Source organism: Frieseomelitta varia, unplaced genomic scaffold, assembly GCF_011392965.1.
Source record: "Frieseomelitta varia isolate USP_RPSP 00005682 unplaced genomic scaffold, Fvar_1.2 scaffold_27, whole genome shotgun sequence".
Taxonomy (NCBI): Eukaryota; Metazoa; Arthropoda; class Insecta; order Hymenoptera; family Apidae; genus Frieseomelitta; species Frieseomelitta varia.
This window is the reverse complement of record NW_025110001.1, coordinates 479-17,126: the sequence shown is the minus strand read 5'-3', so window position 1 is coordinate 17,126 and position 16,648 is coordinate 479. Positions and strand designations below refer to the sequence as shown.

General features: G+C 35.0%; 1 protein-coding gene across 1 annotated transcript in view; it reads right to left on the bottom strand.

Moving 5' to 3' along the window:
* Positions 1–14,500, bottom strand: part of LOC122528927 — a 47,154-nt gene extending 32,654 nt beyond the window's left edge. Inside the window, exon 1 of the mRNA XM_043654579.1 lies at positions 14,079–14,500. The gene's annotated coding sequence lies outside the window, so the exon portion shown is untranslated. The remainder of the gene's footprint in view (positions 1–14,078) is intronic.
* Positions 14,501–16,648: the final 2,148 nt, after the last annotated feature.

The window sequence follows — 16,648 nt, the reverse complement described above, 5'->3', positions numbered from 1 at the left end:
TCAAAGACGATAATAACACGTTTCGTTTCAAGGTCGCGGAGGTACCATGGTATCCCGGAGTGTCGAGAAATGAAAAAAATCTCTGCAACGTAGGAAATTTAAACTTCGAAATCTCCCAGACCCGATCCGCAATGCACGCTCCACGCTCTGCACTTAATATAATGCACTAATTAACTTTTCAATTTCCGCTTCGCTGCGTGATGTGATACTTTTGTTTCATAATTATGCGTTTTCCCTTCGATTTGATTAAAGATTTTCTTCCTTACATTCTGATTAAGATTAAATTAAACGAATTTTTTTACATAACTCTAAAACATGAAAATCATACGTTCTTGGGAATATTTCGTCGATAAACCGTTTCAATCTGGATTTTCGCGGGATTCCTTTTCAACATACAGAAAAGAGAAAATGAAAGAAAAGGTCAGTCAAATAGTAATGACTTTGAGAAAAGAAAAAAAAAAAAAAAAAAAGAANTTAGGATTTTTTTGCAACGTATATGAAACAAAAGGAACAACTACTACAAACTATAAACAAAAGACAGAAGAAAGACGAACAAAAGAAAATCATTCATTGTGTAATAACATTCATTTTAATACAAAATTTAATTGTGCAATAACAATTTAACATTCATTTTAATACGAAATTTAATTGTGCAATAACATTTCATTTAAAAAAAAAAGAAATAAAATAGAATGTAATTTACCGACTAATTTGAGCTACTTCTCTCCATAGATTGTATTAGGATTTTTTTGCAACGTATATGAAACAAAAGGAACAACTACTACAAACTATAAACAAAAGACAGAAGAAAGACGAACAGAAGGAAATCATTCATTGTGCAACAACATTTGTTTTAATACCTAATCGATGTTGCGATTTTATCACAATTACGAAGGTTTTTAAACGCGAGGCGGAGATTCGCTAGTGCTAATTAAAACAAGCGAATGTCTTTCGTCTGGTTCCATGGTTTTTTGCACGTCCGTTTGTCGCCGCTAAGGCAGAACATCGGCGAAAGAAGGAAAAACGCATTTTCCCCGGGACAGCCGGCTGGTTTCTATTTCCTTATAACGGATAACGAACAAGGTAATAGGAACTGGAGGAATCCAGCAACGACGCTAGATGAACTGCAAGGTCAATGATTTTCCGAGCAGACCGATGAACCTGCCGCCTCGCACATGCATTACCGTGTACCACGGGATAAAGCTACGTCCTCACCGAGGCAGCAACAAAGAACTTTTTTCCACCACATGTTCTACCCTCGAAAATGCATACATATCTACATGTGAAACAAAAATTACTGCCCCTCGTCTATTTTCATTCGGGGTGGCAAAGATAAGAATAATTCAAAATAGCGGAGTGACTTTTAAAATCAATGCAAGACTCGGACATTTATCTGATTACGCTGCCCGATACGGCGATAAAATGATTCTTTATTGGTTCAAATGAGGACGCAGCTTAACAGCTGCTCCCAAGGCCCGCACATTTTTGGAGCAACAGGGAATCTTTGCACAATGCATGTATGCACTTCTTTAATTCACACTGATAAAATATTCTTGGATGTTACTATATATTTTTTATAGTAATATTTAAGAATCTATTTATTATGTACTCTTAGATTTTAACTATTATTCATTTTATATTTATATTAACACATTGAGGACGGTATACACTCTGATAAACATATAGTCTGTATCTTTTCGTATTTTTTGAGTTATTTAATATACGATTGAAAGGGTTCAAGAGGACGCATAGCATTTAGCAAGTATATTATTTCATTAATGATTATAAAATTATTAATTTTAAACCTCTAGTAACGTTTCTTGGTGTGGTATGTTAGGAAACAATTTAAACATTATAATATATAATATTATATAATATAAATTATACATAACGTTGCCTGGATCGTGTCCCCTACAATGCAAAATAGCGTTCCCCGTCCGCGACGTTGAAAACTGAAAGTCCACAATGTTTTAAAAAGCCCGAGAAAGAGAAAGATAAAGATAAAGGAGGCAAGGTCGTTGCCTAGATAACAGTTGCAAGGTACGGTTGGCTCGCTTGAAATCATGCGAGCAGACGCGATCACAATAGGAGAGAAGGGGAAGAGAAATGATTCCATTATAACTATATTCGATAACTTTAATTTCTGGCCCGTGCACGGCACGCTCGCTTTCACGAGGCTAGTTTGCGAATTTTGCTTTCGAAATCGACTCGAGAGAGAACTCAAACTGGACGAGGATCTGCTTAGGGGAAATATTCTGGATAACGTGTCCACCGTTTACCGTTGCCTGTAACAGAACGTTACGTTTCAATCCGACCACGTTGGTCGAGTGTTTAATTACGGGATTCTAGCAAAGCGGCGAGAAGACAGCAGAATCGTCAGGGCTATAGTAAAGTGGCGCAGTGCGTGTTTGTATAGTCGAGTGAAGAGCAACACGGAACGGAATATCATAGCCGGCTGCATTTCCTCAGCGTGTCTCGAAATATCGTTGAAGGTTTCAAGGGCTCGTCTTTGCAGAAAAATATTGTAACGAAATGTGAACTACAGACTTTGGGTTATTTCAGAAATAAGATCAGAAGATGATCAATTTATCCTGTGAAAACTGGAAGAAACTGGAGATCCAATCAATTTATAATTCAATGTATTATAAATTGAGATTAATGGAGACCGATTTGTAATTTAATATCACGCAGGGCTGGGGAAGATTTGAAATAATTTGATATAAAATAGTAAACACTGAAATATTTGCATAAGTAACTATTGGAAATATTATTTCATTTAATGCTTAAATGAAATACTACTTCATTGAATGTTTAAATCACGAGAAAACACTATTTACTAATTTCACTCGGATTCAAATATCGAAAAAACAGTGAATTGAAAATGAGACATACAAATTTTAAAACTAAACATATTTCGCAACTGTCACTCACTATCTTCTATTCTGTTAGGTTGATACATTATGAATGTCGATGAGTGTAGCAACCAAGGTTAGTATGTGTGAATGTTGTGTATTGGTAGTTAGGGAAAACAGAAGATGAACGAGTAGTATGGTGTGTGCGTGTGATGAAAATATAAACGAGATACGTGTATACGTATATATATAAAATATAAATTTTATATATACGTGTATACGTATATATAAAATATAAACGAGATACGTGTATACGTATATATAAAATATAAACGAGATACGTGTATACGTATATGTATAAAATATAAATGAGATACGTGTATACGTATATATAAAATATAAACGAGATACGTGTATACGTGTAGCGTCTATTGACAACATAAATGACAAAAGATTGTATTTCAATTGCCAAAATTTTTCTATTTTTTGTTTAATACTGACTATGCAAATATGCAATTTTAAAATACTAACTTAACGTGTAACCTCTGTTTATTTTACAATTAGTAAACATAAATACACTATACTTTCCAATTTTATACCTTGAAGCTTATCAGCGTTATCAAATTCCCTTGCACAATGGCAGCAAACTTGGGGGAAAAAAGAAGAAATATATATGTAAATTACTAGAAACCGGTAATACGCGACTTGTCGAATTCAGTAGCCTCAGTGTTGAAGTAATTATTGTAGAAAAGAGAACCCGACATCTGTTAATGTGTTTTTAAGTAATTAACGACTTCCAGATATATCCACGACGTAGCAACTGTACTTTCAATAATCACTTAGTCTTCGTCTTATCCATGCCAATCCAAATCAAACTTCAACTTTCAACTTCGACCTTTATAACTCTTTTCTCATTGCTGTGTCAATCTCGTGTTTACCTAATTATCTAGTTAGAACCGTATGAATCTCGCGTTTACGTAATTATCTATTTAGAACCGCGATACAATGCTGCGCGTGCAGAAACAAAAGAAGGAAAGAGAGGAGGTGGAGGTGAAAGGGTGAAAGGGAAGGCAGTGATCAATGTCGCGTTATCGTAGCAAAGTATTCGAAGAAGCAAACATGAGTAAGAGGAAGAGGCAACGCCTGTGGGAGAGCCCGGGAGACATTTGTTATGCGGTTGCGGGATAAGTGGCCCCGCGAACGGGGTATAATGAGTGTAAACGTTGAGCAAAAACAGAGGAAGACGGGGGTTATTGATGCAAGTAACCACATTGTTGAAATGACTATGCGAAATTCAGCAGAGAAATATGCTCGAAGAGACGATCTCGGCGCGCTTTGACGCCGCTGTAAGAGCCAGCAGGTAGCGGCCAACGATCCTCCTCCTTCTACCATCATCCTCTTCCCATCTACTCGTTCTACCGCCCTCTAGGCGCATGTTGCGCCCGTATGCGAATGTAATTTCGCGACTGCATACACCATTGAAAGAAACATTATGCATGGCCGTGTGATTACACTTCGCCCGTTATAACAGTATACCATCGCCAAGCTCTTAAAGAGCCAGTTAATAGGAGAGCCGAGCCACGGAATATTTCATTCAAATCAGTAGTAAGACGATGCTTTTGACTGGTTTTACGCTCAGTCGCCATGTTGGCGAGAAGAATTCGCTGGATAGGACAATAGAGGTTGGACGAGCAATTTACACGACACTCACTCGCGAGGATGATTATCGCGCCAAGTGTAATACTACAAGGAATACCGTGACGACGTCGGTATCGCTGGTGTAGCGAGTTCGGGGAGAACCAATGATGCGATGAGATTCAAGTGGAAGATTATTTATAACGAAACTTTTATATAATGAAACTGTTGCGTTATTTTTAGCGTTAATATATCAACCTAGCAATAGCAAGTTAAGTACGATTAAAAGATCATCAGATTCCTTTCGGCATACTTCCACAGCGAAAAAGATTTAACATTCCACTAAAAAAAATGATAAATTAAGAAATTATGTATCACCCTCTGTCTTAAAATTCAATAATATTCCCAAACGAAGGGTTCCAATTTTTATAACAAATTAACAAAACAAGCATCAGAGTTCTCAATCATCTCCCTAAACAGTTAACGTCAACAAAATCAAAAGGAACAATTTTTCTTTGATCAATCAAAGAAGAAGGAAAGAAAGAAAATTATAAAAATTTCCTTGCCTTCTGACGGCAAGGTAAAAAGAAAGAAAAAAAAAGGGGGAGAAAATGTCAATCGACAGGAAAATCGAAAAGACGAAGATCAGACGAAAGGAAAGGTGGAGGTTACATTATCGGCGTGATATCTTGGCGCTTATTTTCTTTAGTCGGGTCCACACACTGGTTGGGAAGAGCCAGGGCAACGGAGAGTGACGTAAGAGAGATGTACCTATAGGGCGTCTCTTCTTCCTTCTCTCCTTCCTTCTTCTCTTCCATCCCTGTTCCCAGCGTTTTCAACCTCCTCCACCACCGTTGGCAAACTCGACTCCGTCTCCTTCTTCAACTTTCACGAGCAGTTTTCGCTTTCTTTCTTTCTTTCACGTCGGCCCATTCGAAGGAAGCACCCATCCAGCTCTCCGGGTTCGGTTGAATTTAACGTGGCAGGTGCCTGCTGAATGGACATTGGGGCCCCAGTTCCCTCTTCGTTTCCTCTCTTTCACCGCGGTCTCTTCCGTTTCTTTCCTTCCACCATCTCTTCCCTCTCCTCTTCTGTGGTTCACAATCTTCTCTCAGCTCTTCTCTATCTACGCCAGCGCTCTATGCCAAGCGTTCCCCAACGTTCGCGGGTCCCAACGGACTCGTTACGTCCCGAATTATCGTTTCTGGAGCGGCGCTAGACGTCCTAGATACTCGACAGATAGACGAACATTTCGACTTTTTGACTGTCAATCCATTAAATTGTAGCTTTCTTCTCTTGTTGATTTATTACTGTAATATGTATCATTGAATGTTTTCACTTGGATTCATACTGTGCTTGTGAGAAAGAATTTCAAAAATCAAACGTTCACTGTTCACTATAAATGGGGCAATACGGATGTTGCACGAGCATAAGTTACACATACAAGCGAACCGCTCGTATTCGCGAAACACGTTAAACCGCTAAACAGATGCTCGTCGCGAATGTCTGTTAATATCTATTTATTTCGCAGAACGAAGAAGCCGAAAATAGATCAACGCGAGAATATCTAAACGTGTACAGTACTTAAGGCCACGTGTAGTACTTAGGCTCTGGAGAAGATTCTCATTCGCTGTAAATCGGTTTTACTTGCTTCCCGTTCTGTTTAACCTCTTACTAATTTCTACTTAACTTCTGTCGATTGTCAAACAAGGGAGATGAAGCAACTCGTTTCACTCAGATTCCTAACCCCTGTGACATAATAATTTCTTTATTTGAACTCGTACGTTACGTATACTTATAACGTAATCATAATTGTCGTGTCCAGTTATAGTACTAATGGAACTATACACAATGTTGTCAAATGTCTTCTAAGTTCGTCTAAGCTCGATATAAAATTGGAATTGGAAAGACAGAAATTAATGCAGAAGTTTCTAGAAATTATTGCTATACGGCAGCAAAAAATTGAATAGGATATTATGATAAAGAGAAATATTTGTTATATTTATTATATATGTATTATTAATAAATATAATATATATATAAATATTATATTTATATTTATTTTATTATATTTAATATTTTTATTATTAGTTATTAAGAAACAAGCACGTCGAGAATTTTTTGTCCCAAAATCGCAATATTTTCTCAGTTTTAACTATATTTAAGTATAGCCCACGCAAAACAAATAATAAATTTATTACTTCTCAATAATTTCTATCCAGTAATATATCGACGAGTTCAGAAAAAGAAAGCGACGAATTATTGTACACGATTTGGTCACTCGTTATGGTCCGCAATCAGTTGCCAGCGCAAGTGGTTAAGGATCGGTTTGCGTGTTTTATTCCCAAAATTGCAATATTTTCTCAGTTTTAAGTATATTGAAGTATAACCCAGGCAAAACGAATAATAAATTTATTACTTCTCAATAATTTCTATCCAGTAACATACCGACGAGTTAAAAAAAAAGAAAAAGAAAAAGCGACGAATTATTGTATACGGTTTGGTCACTCGTTATGGTCCGCAATCAGTTGCCAGCGCAAGTGGTTAAGGATCAGTTTGTTTGTTTCAGTCGTATTTTGTTTCTTCTTCTTTTTTTTTTTTTTTTTTTACGTGATTTACGAGATTAGAAGACGAACAAAAGCACGATACAAACATTAAATTCATTGGCATGCGTCAAACGACCTCTCTGGTTACTGTATATACGCGCGTTCGCTTCTCTCGATGGGACGTTGGGATATGGAAGGCCGGCCACAGTAGAAAAAGAAGTAACGCGAAGGCTCGTCAACGAGAGTGACTCTCTCTGTAAATGATCACGAGTACGCTGGACAGTTTCTTGCCTTTCCGAGCGGGTCAGCCGCCTTGTGAAACCGGCGTCGTGTCTGCCCAGAGCTCCACCGGTCGCGCTACTATTCTTCTTAATTTCTGAGCTCGAACGAATAGAATGACTCTCAAATGGCTGCCGAGATTGATTTGAAATTGGGAATGACTCTCACGCCTTAATCCATTAAGACTATAACTCATCACGCTCTCGTGATGGATGAATTTATACAGTAGTTTGTTTGAAATTCAGAGAGAAGAAAAGAAGATAATAAGCATCGAGAGGATTTAATGTCAATCGTGTGCTTGGAACTCTCGTGTAATAGACTGGAGAAAATACGAACTAGAACTGTGATCAATTTCACTTTTGGGCAACTCTGGGAATCCTCTGTCGATTCGGTAGAACATAAGTTGCAACATAAAAGTCGATCTTGAATCTCACGAATTAAAACCGGGACGAAGACAACGTTGAATTACATGTATTCAAATACCAGATACAAAATATTCTTCCAGCTGTAAGTATCGGTGATGCATCGATCAATCGGATTCGTTAAGTGTTCTTCCGACCTAAACTTATCTAATGTAAGTGCACGTATGCTCTAGGAAAGGACGCAGACGTTCCACAGGGACATAAGCGCGCGTACGAAGGTACAGTGAGGGAATGGCGGGAAAAAGAAAAATTACAAAATTGCCGTGAAACGACCGCACAAGTCGACGATGAGCCGAGTATCGCATCGGTCTGTAACCCGACGTTTTGCTGCCAGTTGCGCCTCTTGGTGCGATCACTTTTCATTCTGCTTTCGTTTCTCTTGCTCATTGTCGTGTTCCTTTGCTCCGTTCCCGCGTCTTCCACTTCCCTTGCTCTGATTTGACGGAAACACGTAGAGAGATGAACAAGACTGTGGACTTAGACGATAAAATATGCTTTCACGGGGATGAGATTCTTGCTGCACGATGGATTATTTCATTTATCTTACCAAACATCGGATATATAACGTAAAATTCGCATTTTATAAACAGGATGTCATATTTTACAGAAAAAGAGCGTGTTTAATTGATAAACAGTAATGTTACATCAATTCAACATCGATTACAAACCAATTAATGAGCAAGGTCGAGGCGATTGCTCGAGCCAAGGCCAGATCTCCGTTTCCTCGACTTTTCAATGTTTTATTGGAAACACGAGATGAACGAACATGGCCAGAGCATGTACTCGTGAATTCGAAACCATTGTGCCAGTCTCACGTTGCATATAGGGTGTGTTTCAACAATTAGAAAATCAAAAACCATAAGAGGGAATAATAACAAGAATAATGATAAAATGAATAAAAGAGTAATAGAATGGAACTTAATTCTTTTTTTTTTTTCTTTTGCCGCTTTCGAGAAAATCGATTAATTTTGCATGTTTCGGGTAAATTGCACTATCTTTCTGTAGACTGCAGACTACTAAATATTATAACAATTACTTTGATTCTTCGTTATTGCGTTACTATATTCTATATTATTATATTATTATATTTTACATTATTGTGTAGTTTACATTATTATAGTATAGAAATATATACCATATTTCTATATCACTTTGAATGTTATGTGCATTCTTGCATTTTTAAATTTCTCACAAATGCATAAATATTCGCAGTCTATCAATAATACAGAAATTGTTCACTCTTCTGCATGATATACGTAATACGTACACATTGCTTGAATTAAATTATTAAAATTATATATATTATATATTATATAAATTATTAATTTCTAACTAGTCCGTGTTTTCAATTTCTTAAATAATCTGAAACAATTTAGACCTTTACACGTCAAAGTTGATTTCCTCGAGAACAAAACCTAAAGATTATTAATTCCATTTTTTCAACTTCTTTTTCATATAAAATATGTATAAAGTTATTTCGTTTACCGCAATTACCGAGATACCCTATATAAATATCCTTTCTTGACTCTCCGTGAATTACAAGAAGCATCGAACGCTAATAGCCGCCATTCAACCGCAAGTTCAAAACAAATAAGAACAGAACCTCATCCAGCTCTCATTAACATTTGTTTCTCTCGAGGATTAATTAAAACTATCGAACGCCATCTGCGATTACTGCAACGAGAGACTCGAGTGGAATTTAGCGTGCATTTATGACCCAGTAACGACTAATAACTAGTGACTAATAACGCAAAAATAGAATGTTATACGTTATATTACTTGGTGATAAAATACGAAATGTTTCTTGCTTGATATTATACGTCGTAGAATCAAGGACTTAAAACACACAAAATAACTGAAACGAGAGAAAGTTAAGAATAAATAAACAGCCAGGAGGAGTTGTAAAAGTTTGCGTAAAAATGTTTGCACCAACTTTTGGTGCTTGCAAAGATGTAGCAAAAAGAAAGTTGCTAACCAAAATTTATTTGTTACAAGTACAATTCAATTAAAAATTATCTATGGTAAATTCAAAATCACCTTTTTTTTAAGTAAACAGAACCATGTAATTCTTTTTGGATTAGGTAAAGATGATCCGAAATAGTGCCACATATTCAGCAGCGAGGATATTGTTTCGATGTTTGCAAATATAAAACATAGAACAATTGTCACGTTAACTTTATTCGCCTAACATTAAAAATTGCTTTTGTGAACTTTGCCAAAAACATTTCGCGTAATAATGCCTTTCTATTCGAATTCTGAAAAAAATTAATTAATTATGAAGAACTCTCTTGTAAAGCGAAGATTGATATCTCTTGCTTACGTTCACAAAAAAGAATTGTATGATTTTATTTAAAAAATACAATTTTCCAGTAACTTTGAATTTACTGTAAGAAAGTGAAACATCTCTAAAACTTTCATTACCATTATACGTAATATACATGAAACAGATTTTAACAAATTTTGATTAACAACTTCAACAAGAATAATCAAGGTATATAAATATCTTGTTAAAAACTGTCATTTTCTTTTTAAATAATAACAATTTCTGACATTTGTACTACGTATCTCATTTCTTCAATCTTACATATTTATAACGGCGCGGCAAATTCAAAAATAAAACCAAATACAACGCAGCATCTGTCCATTATAATCTCCAAGATTCGATAAAAAAAAAAAAAAAAAAAAAAAAAAAAAAAAAAAAAAAAAAACGATTATGTTAATGGAGCAATATACATCAAAAGGAGAATGCAATTAAAAAAGGACATCGCGTAGCGAACGTAATCGCAATATACGAAGAAGCAGCTCACGATTGACCATGCGTATAGTTAGTTCCCCTGGGTTTTCGCCGTTTTCACTATTTCCTAACTCAAACTCCGCGTGGCGGCGAGTCGTTCTTCGTAACGACGACGTAAACCCGTCGAGTGTGCTTTAGCCTCTTAATAGTCCGACCTTGAGCCAGAACTAAGGAGTGCCTTTGCTACAGCACAACCTTCGTATACCTTCATCAGCAGTGTTCAACCTACGACTGACAGTGTACTTTTGTTTCCTCCGATTCTACGTTAATTGAATCGAGAAACTCTCCTTGCCCTCATTCGATATCTTTTTCACTGTGGTGTGTGTGTGTGTGTGTGTGTGTGTGTGTGTGTGTGTGTGTGTGTGTGTGTGTGTGTGTGTCGATCGTGTTTCCTCACACGTATGTCGTCGAAGTAAATTTCCAACGATATGAAATTTCAAAATCTAATATTAACAAGCTTACAAAACGTCATCTTCTCATCACTTGCACGTTCACAATCTTATATATTCTGTTTCTTTCTTATTCACATGTATTCTGTTTCTATTTTATATACACATATATTTTGTTCCGTTTTCTTCTAGACGAATCTTTGAGTCTTACCGAAGTGAAAACTGTTGCACAACTACGTACTTTGAATCACTGGTTCGAATGTTTGTTCAAATAACAGATGCAATGAAATAACCCGTGTATCTATTCGTACTTTCAATTAAGTGACAAGATAAAAATGGAAAGTTATTTACATGTATGACAACGAACGGATCCCGCATGTCCTACATGTTGTTTAATACACAGCGTCTTAAAAGCATCTTTTCTTTCAGGACAACTTTACGGATTACACAATCGATCCCCTAAAGGAATAATAATACACTTACACCTTTAATCTTTAAAACAGATTAACGTAATTGCTAGACAAGGTCGAGTCCGCCTTAACATATTGGATTCACGATCGTGCAACAAATACACTTGTCTTTTTAATGTTGTAGAACGTTCCAGGTTTCGTTTCTGTACTTTTGCAATTTCGTCGTACAGCGAGAAATGCATCGAGAGAAAAACGTAATCTACGAAATCAAGTTTATCGACGAGAGGGCACGGAAAAATCGCGTTCCAATGAAAATCGATCTAGAATTTGAACAAATTAAATCTTAAAGCAACGATTCAACAGCGTGTGATGAAATGCCATGTACCAAAGTTTGGGAAGCATGTAAAAATTATATATATATTTTTTTTTAACTTTTCGCGAGCTTAAAATTTACCTAATGTTAAAAAATACAAAAGAAAAAACTTTATTCGTATTGAAAGTATATAAAAATAACGAGAAAGTTAAAGCATAAAGCAGAAACCACATTCGGTTTGTAAATAAGGTTCACCGTGTACCAAATTTGACACTCAACGTTTGAAATAACTATTGTTATTAATTTATATTAACTACACTAGTATTATAATATCCGTTGTCATTAAGAAATTTATGTCATAGTTTTAGAATAAATAGAAATTTATTCTAAATATGAAATTTGAAATTAAATATGATATTTATGTTATATTTTTAGAGTAAATAGAATTTAAAATGTATTAGTGCTAATTGGACTAACAAGTTGAGACCCGGATGATTAGAAAGATAAGTATTTAATACATGAAAGATATATGAAATATATCTCAGCAAAGAAAATGAAGTTATGGTAATTACGTAAGGAACAAGCTAATCTCGCATGTGACCTCATTATTTATGCTATCTGCGAACTATTTGTCTAAACACACAATGAAACGGGCATAAATTCTTGTGTCCTTGGACTCCAATGTATTTGTTCTAACTTCTTTAGATTAATAACAATCTACTTCAAACACCGAGAGACGATGCAGCTTTACATTTAAGAAAATAAGTAAATGATGTAATTTAATATTAATTACGGAAATACTTGTATTTGATTGTTTCGAATCATTTTAAAGATATAGAATTATCAATTATCTTAATAATGCTAAAAGTTGTTAGAAGTTTAGATTTCTTTTAACTTTTAGCATTTTTAAATGTATATTATTAAATATGGGGTATGCTGTTTAATATTTTAATCATTATGATTTTACAATTTATATATTTTCATTGAATATACATTGGTCTTAACTGGTAACTTTGGGCAAGTATAAAAATTTTAAAAAATTTTTGAACTAAAGCAACTAAATTAAAGATATTTCATTAATGTATAACAAATCTTTGAGAATCATCTACCGATTACTCTGAAATGAATATCTAAAACCTGTTTCGTTCTTTAAATAACTTGTTAAGTAGTTATTCTTCTTTTTTATAATAAAGAAAAAAAGCTTTAATCAATGAAGCGTTCAGAAAGTGAATCTACGATTATGTTAATTTACATCTTTATAATGTTCTCGAAACGAAAGAACAATCTTCAAGTCGCACAAGTAGTCGGCGCGTAACGTATTTATCGATCGTATCTCGGAACGTTGCTACTCTTTTCGTTACGATAGCATATTTCAAACGAAACTCGTTTACGACTGCCAATTGCACACAACTGTTACATAATGTAATAGTGAAATAATGTATAGTAAATAAATTACAAAAATTTTTCAAATATTCGAATTAACATCACTGTCCCTCAATTCCTTTATATGCCACAAATAAAATTTCGAAAATTTTTCGAAATTAAATTTTTATTAATATTGGATTTAAGATCTAATTGCGAAACATATTAAAGATTTCGTCAAGTAATCGAAATTTTTTAAATATTTTCGAAAGCTTAGAATAGTAAAAATTATTACGTCAGCAGTGTGACAATAGGCCAACGAAAGGCCAATAATAAGAGTGAAATCAAGAACAATAGTTATGACCATAACTATCGGTATTTTGATCATATGACTTCTCCAACGATCAACTTCTTACTCTAACTTTTGTATTAAATAAATTTTTATATTAAACTTTGACTTTTGTAAAAAGTATATTGTAACTGCAAACTTTTTTACTCTAAAACTACAAGCATATATTTTTATTAACAGATCTTCACGAGAAATTATGTGGATCTGAATAATCGTTAGGTTGTTGAATTAGTAAAACCAGTCAAAATTACTAGTTGCATCACTCGGTTGAATTCGCATCAGATTTGAATTTTAGCCAGATGTTCCTAACTTTACTTCAAACAACGACTTTTGTAAAGTTTGCGAAGTCAGTGCATTATTTTTCTACAATCTAATAATTTTCATTACCTATTTCGAATCGTTACTTCGTACAAATATATAACATAAAATTCTGCACGATCGATCATATTCCCGATAATCGAGACCAGCAGGTGTTCTAATACTAGGATAACAGGAGACGCACGAAAATCGTAAATGTTAGATTCACACGAACAAATATCCCGCATCTCCGTACAATTTCGTTTTTAAATTTTCACGCGAAGTCGACTGCATCTCGATTAAAAAAGAAATAATGCCGAACGACAAAGAAGGTTTAAAAGGAAGCGCGAAAACGGGGAAAGAAAAGGAAAAGGGCCCGCGGAGATCCGTCCCTGGGGCCACGGCGAAACCGGGCGGGCTGCTAACTCACCTCGTGCCACATTCCGCTGGCTCTGCCAACGTTTTCGAAGACAAGCATGCACCGTGTCGGGTCTGACCAGCAGCTTCTGCACCGAGAGCAAACCATACACACTCCTACACCAATCGACACCACTCGGCTTGAATTTTCAAAAATTCAAATAAACACGTGAGCTGGCTATTCAGCGGGCTGGCATGCCCGCGACGCGATTCGTCCGCGCTGCCCGCGCGCAGACTCCGACGCGGTATCTTCACATACCACAGGGAAACGTCAATGCAACGACTACACCCGTCGTGTGTCGAATCGAAATCACGTGAAATTGAAACGTTGAGAAACCGGCGTTGTACGGCACACAGTTCGCGACAGCACAATCCCCCCTATGCGACCGTGCGAGCGACCGACACAAACTGAACCGCCGCCGCGCCAATCGACTGATCGGAGCGCAGTAGGTATACTTCCAGTGCAGTTTACGAACGAGAGGAGAGGGGATGCGCAGATTCATGCATTTACTTACGCAGCGGCTTGCTAAAGTATTTGAACGTCTATAGAAAAATATGAACATCGTAAATAGTCGAAGTATATTTCGTAAATATATTTTAAGCACAATATTAATACTTTGCATAAATAATTGATTTGTAAGTTCGCACGAAAGAAAGTAAGATCACATTTTCGTGTTTCACGGAAAGAAAAAACGCGTCCAGCTAAACTCGAAACTGTTCCTTTACTTTACTCATTTCGCTGGCCTTTCGAATATTTAAAACGAATATTAAACGTTATTATATAAGATTAGGCACGGACGAGATATAGGAATAGACGAAGCATCCTATAGGATTTCGTCTCCCATGCTCTGAAATACCGACATAGTAAAAAGTCACTGGACTTTTAGCGCACTCTACGTTAAACAACGGTGAGTATAGGAACTACAGCAAGTAAACCGATCGAAGTTGATCAAGCAGTAAATGCGCCTAATGATATTTTTGAAATCCATTACAGTGTTGTCAAATTTTCAATTCCGTGAAGCTAGTAACTAACCGAAATCATTCTACTATATATCAGAAGAACTCTGGCCACGTTTTCCATATTATTACAGACGAGATATATGAATAAACCTAGCATCCAATGTATTTTTTCGGCCAACAATTTCGGGGTCAGTGTTACCATTTTTGCATCGCATCCTGTCGTACCGATTCAGACAAGTTTTGTACCGCGAAAATCAAAAAATATGGACAGAGTTGCCAGTTTTATTTCGAAAATTATTCATTTAATTGAACATGGTGGTACTTCATCAATGAAGCAATATAACGATTTAAAACAGAGATTGATAAAAATTCAGATGAAAAATTTAGTATATATTTGACTATTAACATCTATTTAAAAGTATTAGAAAAAAATTTATTGAAATATGATGTTATCATCAACAATATAATTTCGATCAAATTTTAGAAGTTTGAAAAATATTGGCAAATGTTCTGGATCACTGACGACCGAAATATATATTAACCTTGAGCTGTACTCATTACCAATTAAACTTCCGTCGTGTGCACATCGACAAAAATTTAGAAGTTTGAAAAAAATTATCAATTGTTCCTGATCACTGATGACTGAAACATATGATTAACCTTGCGGTAATGAGGCTTATTATCAATCAAACTTCCGTCGTGTCCACATCGACCAAAATTTGGGAGTGAGTTTTAAATAACATTCCTGAATATTCTAATTGTTCTAATATTATCTAATATTTCTAATAATTTATCTGTAACAATTAAACAATAAATTCTCTTCTATAACATTTCTAAGTTCTATTTAAAATTTTTAACATATTCTTTGCAATTTGAAACAATAAACGAGTGAAAATTTTTATATGTTGCGCGATTACTCTGAAGCGACTGCTTAACTCGATTTTTGACTACATAACTTTTCTCGAAATAAATTTCTATTTAATATAAATCACTGCGGTTATAACTTAAAAATTAATATCATGAAAGTGTAAATTTAGTTTCAACCAGTTATAGATTAAAGAATTGATAAATTATTACATTTGACATTGTAACATATTTATGAAAGTGTAACCTTGCGATAGAAATCCAAAAACTATTGATTAGTATAATAGAAAAATGGTTTCGAAGAAGTAAAAAAAAATTATCAACAGTCCCGGGTCACTGACGATCGGAACATTAGATTAACCTTCAGCGGTACGGAGACTCATTACCAATTGAACTTCCGTCGTGTGTACATCGACAAAAATTTAGGAGTGTGTTTTAAATAATATTTTTTAATATTCTAATTGTTTAAACATTATCTAATATTTCCAATAATTTATTTGTAACAATTAAACAATATTCTCGTCTGTAATGTTTCTAATGTTGCTATTTAAAATTTTTAACTAATAATTTATAAGAATCTTGAACAATGTACTTAAGAGAGATGACGTTGACTTATTGAATAAAATGATTAATTTATTTGTTTAATCGTAAAAATATAATAAAAATTGTGAAAATTATTGAATAACGTCTAGAAATATTGTAAAAGTAATTTAATTGTTTCAAATGAATTATTCAAACTGTAAAATAATGCATTTCGAT